Here is an 8,883-nt window from a genome sequence, read left to right as displayed (position 1 = left end):
TTTTTTTCCCTCCCACTTTCCCAGAAGGAATCAAATCCTTATCCTGTATCTCGACAGCAACTTTATTAATAGTGGTGTGATCCCATTGCCCGAAGGAACGACGGCACTGTGTGATTGGCCAGTTGGTTGTCAGGGGCTGCAGGGTGGGCACCATAGGGTGGGATAGCTGCCAAGAGACACATCAGTTATGTGAGGTCATCATCAACAATAGAAAATAGAAATATTAAATATAGCCTGAACAATAACACCAGGCTGGGTTGCCTGGCCCGGTGTTGTTACTGCTATTATCTGTATTTCTTAAAATGTTTTAAATTATTTTGAAAGTATTTCAAAAACAAGTGAAAGGCAGTGCCGGATTTATATGAGGCCCCTGGGCAAGGGGAAATAAAGAGGCCCTCGAGGGCCTGCACTAAGAGACTGCACTAAGCTTTCAGAGCAGCTACATGTGTATTACACATGCAGGGCGGCCAGCAGAGCAGAAGCTCTCAATGTTATTACCATAATAAAACAAAATGTACAGTAACTAACTAAACACAAATATCACTTCCTTTGGATTGCAATACTTTAAAATGTCATCATTATTATTATTATTATTTATTTTTTCGGAGGCCCCCCCTCTGCCACGCCTGGGGAGGGCCCCCGAACTGAGCTCATGGCTTATGCTTTCTTCAGTGAGGAGTGAGCGGGCCGCTTCTTTTCACCTGACAGGGGGGAGCTTCCCCGGTTGGACGTAGCGCGTGGAAGGAACACATTATTCCAACCAGTTCCTTTCATCAACCCTAATCCTAACCCTCCATCAGCGCCCCGGCTGGCCAGGGGGAGGCATTATAGAGACCAGGATTACTGCATGTTTTTGTGAGGGTATATCTACCCTAGTAGACATGGGGAGAACATGCAAACTCCACTCAGAAAGGCACTTTTGCTAACTCCACCTAGGGTGTGGGCGCTGATGACGCAGAGGAGGGAACACACCCCCTGCAGCGCTCACAAAGTCCCCCGGCGGATATCGAATCCAGGACCTTCTAGCTGTGAGGCGCTACCGACTGCGCGTTTTTAGAGTTAGTTCGTTGGATTCATGTCAATGTGTATTTTCAGAAATGTAACCTTTTAAACCCTCAATAGTCAACTTGACCATTGGCTCCCTTGGTCTGCTCTTTTCCAACCTTCATCATCTCTTCGAAAATAGCAGATCTACAGTAAGCTCACAAGCCTCTGCGCTTATGTTCCCTATCACCCAAAGATTTGTCTGTAGTTAGTCTTAGGAGTGAGGACCCCTTAGGGGTCCCAGACCCTCTGTTGAAGACCCCTTGAAAATATAAAATATAAATCAACAAAACAAAACAAAACAAAACAGAAAAAGAATAAAAAACAAGTAGGCCTAGCGGAAAAAAACCCAAAAAACAGTGGCATGTTTAAAAAGGCACTAGGCCTAATAGTAGTAAGTAGTGTGTGTGAATATTTCACACTGCCCATATTATTTCAAACCGGTTCCATAACAAACAAACTGGCCAATCACACAGAATCGTAACACACCCACAACTTCAATAGTAAAAGCTGCTGTTGATGCGTGTGTTGTAGGGTAACATTTTCCGCAGAGAAAGAAAAGCTTTGGGAAAAAAAATGTCGAGCACAGTGAATATCTTCAAAGTAAGCCACAACCCCATTAATGAAAAGGACACCTGGACAAATGGAGACTTTGTATCGGGACAGATCAAAGTGGAGCTGGCCAAGGAATGTCAGGTCGAGAGTCTGTACGTCAAGTTTAAAGGCAAGGCGAACGTAAAGTGGACAGAGAAACGTGGCAAAGTCACACATTACATTCATTCCCAAGACGAATACTTTAGCCTCAAACAGTTTTTCATTTGTGAGCAAAAAGATCAAGGTAAGTGCAATATCTCAAAATGTACAACACTGCTATTTTCTGTATTTCTTAAAATGTTTTTAAATTATTTTGAAAGTATTTCAAAAACAAGTGAAAACGCCACCCAAACTATCTGCTATTTTCAAATAGCCATAGGGTTGAAGTGGTTAAACTGATCTTGATGCTAACAAGCTATATTAGGCCTAACATTTTTTTGTTTGTGTTTGTATATAATATTTATCCCACGATTTTTGTAAACCATTTTTTCACCCAGTGCCAATTGTCCGGGCTCTGCTCTCCCTCTGGCATGCCTGGGGAGGGCCCCCGAACTGAGCTCATGGCCCATGCTTCCTTCAGTGAGGAGTGAGCACGCTGCTTCTTTTCACCTGACAGGGGGGAGCTTCCCCAGTTGTACGTAGCGCGTGGAAGGAACACTTTATTCCAATCCAACCAGTTACTTTCCCCTCCATCAGGCACAATGGCTGGCCAGGGGTAGGCATTATAGAGACCAGGATTACTGCGTGTTTTTGTGAGGGTGTAGACACGGGGAGTACATGCAAACTCCACACAGAAAGTCCCTTTTCCCAACCCCACCTAGGGTGTGGGCGCTGATGACTCGGAAGAGGGAACACACCCCCAGTGCCCACAAAGTCCCCCGGCGGGATTCGAATCCAGGACCTTCTAGCTGTGAGGCGACAGCGTTACCGACTGCACCAACTCATTTTGAGGACCCGCTGGGGATCACCAGACCCAAAAACTGCAAGGCCCTTCAACATGTGATTGCAAATTTGGGGTTGATTGTAGAAATTCTAGCCTATGGTGTGTTTTTGTTTGTTTGTTTGTACAGATTGGTGTGGATGATCCTTTTCAGGCCAACTTGTACAAGGACGTTGTATAGTACCATAAGGCCGATTCCCAGCCTTTCGGCGTGATATAAATGAAAAATCACACAAGTGTGAGTGACTCACCCACTATCAACCTGTACTTCCCTACGTGTCCACCAGGTGTCACATTGGTCATGTGATTGCCTTCCTGTCCTACAGAACAAGCTGAAATACCATAGCTCAAATAGCAGATCTACAAGTTAACAACAGGTTGTGATGACCAAGCCCCCAGAACCCAGGGCTAGACTTGAAGCAACGGCTACGTGCTAGCATGTAGCTAATCCAGGTGCATTCTGGGGGTTTGGCCCCACTACTCCTGTGAGCGGAGAGCAGCGTGACGTCATTTGTGGTCTCGAATAGTGGCCAATTTCCCCCAGAATGCACCTGGATTAGCTACATGCTAGCACGTAGCCGTTGCTTCAAAACGCCACTGAGCACTTGCATTGAAATGATAGTGGGGGCGGGGCTCGTCCGCTCTCTATTTTATATATACTCTATGGTGATGACACACGTTGTGAGCTTGTAGATCACCATTTTCTCTATAGACTTAAAGTGGTTATAAATGAGTGCTGCATTCTACTTAGAATATATACACCAGCGAAATGTGTTGATAGGCTATGCGATGCGTAGTGAGTGTACAGTAGGTGTAGATTTTTATTTTATTTTTGAAAAATGTGGAATACCCACAGGTTGAGAACCACTGCTATAGGTCTATAATCAATGAGTGCCTTCGATCAGCACTTGAGGGCTATTCTGGTCCAAAGATCATCGTTAATGTGAATTCTGGCCAGCCGGGGGAGGGCAATCGTACACTTGAACAGTTCGAATCAATCAGAACTTAGAGCGATTGATTGAGTTGCCTGGGCTACATGTAGGCCTACTTCCACCACTGCCCTAGTAAGCTGTAGCTAAATGTAATCTATATTCAACATGTGTGATACATTTTAACAGCAATACGATAGCTATCACGATACATGGCTGACGATTCGATAAATGGACGATATTGGTTAATTCATGGCAATACGATACAATTCTATTACATTATTTAAAATTGATACTATTTAGCAAAATGGATAGTGCAGTTTTTCAAGGGAAATTGTATTATTATGGAAATAAATAATTAAACACAGTGATTCTCCGGCAAATACATTTTATTTGAACACATGGACAAACCCGCACCTTGACATGAACGCAGAGATTACACACATTTATTGATGGACCAATGTAGCGATATGTAATGGAAAAGTAATCAAACCACTCTTTTTTTTTGCGGGGTAATCGCTCCCATGCTTGACTGTGTGTAGCTATGTCTCTTTGTATGTTTGCAGTATACTCAGTAGCAACAGCTGCAATATCTCTGGGTGACCAAGTGGCACTGTTGAGCAGCCCACACACACACACACACACACACACACACACACACACACACACACACACACACACACACAAATTAATGGACAACATAATGAATTCATATACAGTTGTGCTAGAAATGTTCAACACCCTCTGACAAATTTGTTCATTAGTGTAACCACTGTTTCTTTGACTTAGAACTTTTCAACTCTGCTCAAAACTGTACTTTTTGGATCAGTGTCTTTGCAATTGTTTTATATGCTTTTCCTTTAAAAAAAAAAAAAAAGCAATAATCTCTTGTTTGAACTTATCTGACCATTCCTTAAACTTAGCCATGTTTCTAACTGATCTAAACACACTCAACAAGTTAACAAACTTCTAGTCAGGCCAGATTGCACATCTAATGCAACAATTTAAGGCCTTGATTAGTCGATTGCAGTTGATTACAGATGTTTTCAGGTTTAATTAAGAGTTATTGAAAGTGGCGTTGAAAGTGGCATTTAGCATTGAATGAAAAAAAAGAAAGAAAAAAAAAACCTTTTAGCTATTTACATTGTTCTTGTATGATTTATTTATTTCATTCAGTTGTCAGATTGTGAATTTAGTCAATAAACTAGATTTGCAGAGTGTGTGTGTGTGTGTGTGTGTGTGGGGGGGGGGGGGGGGGGTTGACCAATTTTGAGCACAACCTTATAGCTTAATGAAATGAACTGTTCAAAGGCACAGCCCATTTCAAACTGGGTTTGATTGAATTTTGCATTTAAAAGATTGCTGAATGCAACGCACTACTAGGTATCGATACAATCGATTCACTGATTACCTATGAAAGGGGTCCATCTGAGGTGTCCAGGATATGGTGCCATCCGGACTTCATCTCCAGACTGTAGGGCAGAGCAAGGGTTAGTTGCTCTGTCTGCTGTGTGTCCTTGACCTTGGTCTTGTCGAGCACTTGACTTTCAGGGTATCATAGACCATGGGTGTGCTGTGAGTAGCACACGAGCAGCTGGCAGCTTGTGGCGAGGCCTTCTGCATGAGCAGTTGCCCTAGTGACAGGCCTACTGACTCCAGTGGAATGGCTCTGTAATCTAGTGTTGCAAGCAAGGTGTTTGTTTTGTGCTTTACTCCAAAGCCTCTCAACCGCTTGCACTGTACGCTCTGCTTCACCATTAGAGTGTGGTGTCAGTAACGAAGTACATATACTTTGTTACTTCCCATCTCTGGTGTTTCTGTTGGTTTGAGTGGCTCTCTTGGAAGTCTGTTTTTGATCTCAGCACACATACCATATTCTCTATTTCAGCACTCATGCCTGGCCAGTAGCCTACCGGTATATTGCACTTTACAAGTTCGCTGCTTGCTCTTCACTATTAGATGAGACTGATGCATTCACAATTGGGTGCAATACGGTGTCGAGTTCATAACCACGATTATACCACAAGTATTTTTTATAACTAAAAGATATTATAAAAAAAAACCCTTCTAGCTTAAGTGGATGACAAAAGTTCGCACCAGAAATATGAGGACAGTTATCGTTATAGTGCTTGTTGTGATCTTCCACACCAATGCAATTGTCGCAACTCCTTGCAACAAAACTGTTTCATGCAACTACTTGCAACCAGGGGTGTAGTTGTCATAGGCTTGTGATGATTCTTCTTCGTGTGCTTTATTTTCGGCAAGCTCAAGACAATGTCCCATGTATCCCTGCGGTTGCACGTGACCGTTGCCAGCCAATAGCATTCCTTGGGTAACATTAAAACAATGATTGCGGCACCCATACGATGGCCAAAAAAGCTTCATTTGCGCAGCATAGAAACCAATGGCTTTCCACTGTCCAAATTCTTTCATAGTGGTGCGGTCTAGGGCTGGGTGCAATAACTGCAATACAGTGGTTGTATAATGCATAGTCTACTGCGGTCCTTTTTTTAATCATTCAAAACAACATTTTGGGGAAGATACCGTGATACTGCCATACCATCGGAAACAGTGACTTAAGTACTGCGATAACTAAAAATCCATAGTACCGCCCCAGCCCTATTCACAATACATTACAACAAGGGTCTTCAACGTTTTCAGGCCAAGGACCCCTTAGTTGAGAGAGAAATGAAGCAGGGACCCCCACAACCTGTTCATAGATTCCATATATTTTCATTGTTTGACAGCACAATCATCAGTATATTTGGATTCATGTCAATTTGTGTTTTCAGATATTTCACCACTTGAACCGTCAATACTTTAAACTTGACCTTTCACTCTGTACTTAGTATGCTCTTTTTCCCCTCTACACCAAAGCTCTTTGCCAAAAATAGCCGATCTACTATCTCACAACGCCTCGTCCTGCAAGGCGTTGTGAGCTTGTAGATAAGCTATTTTTGGCTAAAGTTCTCAGAATATGGACGCTAGGTTTCAAGTTGTTAAGAAAAAAAAAATGAGAAAAAAAGGTTTCTATCACTCAAAGATTTAGAGGACTCCCTTTAGTAACTCTGGGGACCCCCTAGGGGTCCCGGACCCCCTGTTGAAGACCCTTGCATTACAATATTGTATCAAACTAGAAGTTTGCGGCCCTTCGGGCCGCAAAAGTCTAGAGTTCAGGCCGCTGCGCGGCCTTCACCGCCATGTTGCGGCAGTGTGGTGTGTGTAATGGCCAAATATGGTAGTTTTTTGAGAAAAAAAAGTTGTTTGAGAAAAAAAAGTTTTTTGAGAAAAAACAAAATGTTTTGGGGAAAAAAAAACGCTTGCGCACACACACACGCGCGCGCACGCACGCACGCACACACACACACACACACACACACACACACACACACACACCCCTCTGTTGTAATTCGATACTCTACTCTGCTCAGCTCCTCTCCCCCCTCCCTCCCCCTCCCTCCCTCTGTAACTTGATACCCTGATGATCATTTCAGCACTGGCCAGAATGTTCAGAATACTATGTCAGGACTGGCTGCTCTGCGTGAGGCGAAAGGCGAGATGTTGTTAAATTGAAATAAATGCCGTGCAAAGAGTGGCATGTTTAAAATGTGGACAGTTGTAAATTTTCACGCTTGTTCGACGTGGTGGCTATGTTTGTGAGAGGTGTAGCGAGACAATGGAGCTAAACATTCAGGTTCTAAATTGTGACCACTTTGTGTTTGCTCAATTGTTTGCTCAACTGTATTAGATTGTGTTGCAGACCAGTAAGGCTCCCTAATCGGGAGATAAGCGACCGTAGGTCACTTATCTCCACAAATAGGGCAAAAATGTGTTTTGCCAAAATCTTCCTGATCCATGTTGATGACATGAGTGTAGACATACTGTGTAGTGATTTTCGTGATTTTAGGGCAAAATGTGTAGGAGCAGTGTCCAAAAATGTGTTTTTAAAAATCGGCCTGGAGGTGGCGCTATATGGGAGAGATTCATGTTGATGGGATGAGTGTAGACATACTGTGTACCGATTTGCGTGATTTTAGGGCAAAAATTGTAGGAGCAGTGTCCAAAAATGTGTTTTGCAAGAATCGGCCTCATGGTGGCGCTAGAAGAGGGCCATGTGAGAAATGAGGGGTGGGGTCTCCGCGCCGGCAAGGCGGACGAATAGGTACCGGCCCCGGCTGTCCCGGTCGCTCCTAGCCGGAGTTACGGCATTTTATGTGAGCTGCAGTGTAGGGGGTCCTCCACTGGGGGCGCCACCACTTTTGCATCCGTTCTGGAGCACCAGGAGTGGGTGGTCCCCGGGAATTCCCCGTGAGCAGCCCCGTTGGGGTGGTCATTTGGTCAGTTTAGCACATTTGGTCATTTTTTACATCTGGGGGTCCCCCAGGGAGCTGGGGGTCCCTGGAGCTCCGGGGGTCCTTGGAGGTTGTAGTTTGGCAGGTAAGGAACGTGTGTGCAAAATTTGGCATGGATCGGGGCAACGGTTGCGGAGATATGAGCAGGGCAAGAGTGTGACGTGTGAGGTGTGACAGACAGACTGACGGACGGACTGACGGACTCACTCACAGTTTGTGCAGGTTTTGATAGTAAGTGCGACCTACGGTCGCAATTAAACCTTTTCATAGATGGCTTCATAGACTTGTTTGACAGCACTGTCATCAGTGTTTTTAAAGTTATTCATGTTAATGTGTATTTTCAGAAATGTAACCTTTTAAACCCTCAATAGTCAACTTCATTGGCTCCCTAGCTTGGTCTGCTCTTTTCCCCCCTTCATCATCTCTTCGAAAATAGCAGATCTACAGTAAGCTCACACGCCTGAAGCCTTGGCGCTTATGTTCCCCATCACCCAAAGATGTATCTGTATAGTCTTAGGAGTGAGGACCCCTTAAGGGTCCCAGACCCCCTGTTGAAGACCCCTTGAAAATATAAAAATACAAATCAACAAAACAGAATTGGTTTGATTGATTGAAGACTTTATTAGAAGTTTGCATAGGAAAAGGTACAGTTTCATGACGGTACAGTTCACTGGTACAAGGTCTACTAAAAGGAGATCCATGAAAAGACTAAGCTTATTTCCACTGGAAACCATTGAAGTATCTCATATAAAAAAGAAAAAAAGAACAAAAAACAAGTAGTCTAGCGGAAAAAAGCAAAACAAAAAAAGAATGGAATGTTACTAGGCCTATAGTACACACTGTGCCCACATATTTCAGTCTGTGCCCACATTAATGTCAAACCTGTTGCAGCATAACAAACAAACTGGCCAATCACAGCGCGCCGTTCCTTCGGGCGATGGGATCGTAGATCGTAATACACGCACAACTTTGGTAAAAGCTGTTTATGATGTGTGTGTGTTTTGTAGGGTAACGGTTTTCCGCA

This window comes from Nannobrachium achirus (genome assembly GCF_963921795.1).
Source record: "Nannobrachium achirus genome assembly, chromosome: 12".
Lineage (NCBI taxonomy): Eukaryota > Metazoa > Chordata > Actinopteri > Myctophiformes > Myctophidae > Nannobrachium > Nannobrachium achirus.
Note: the sequence above shows the minus strand (reverse complement) of the source record.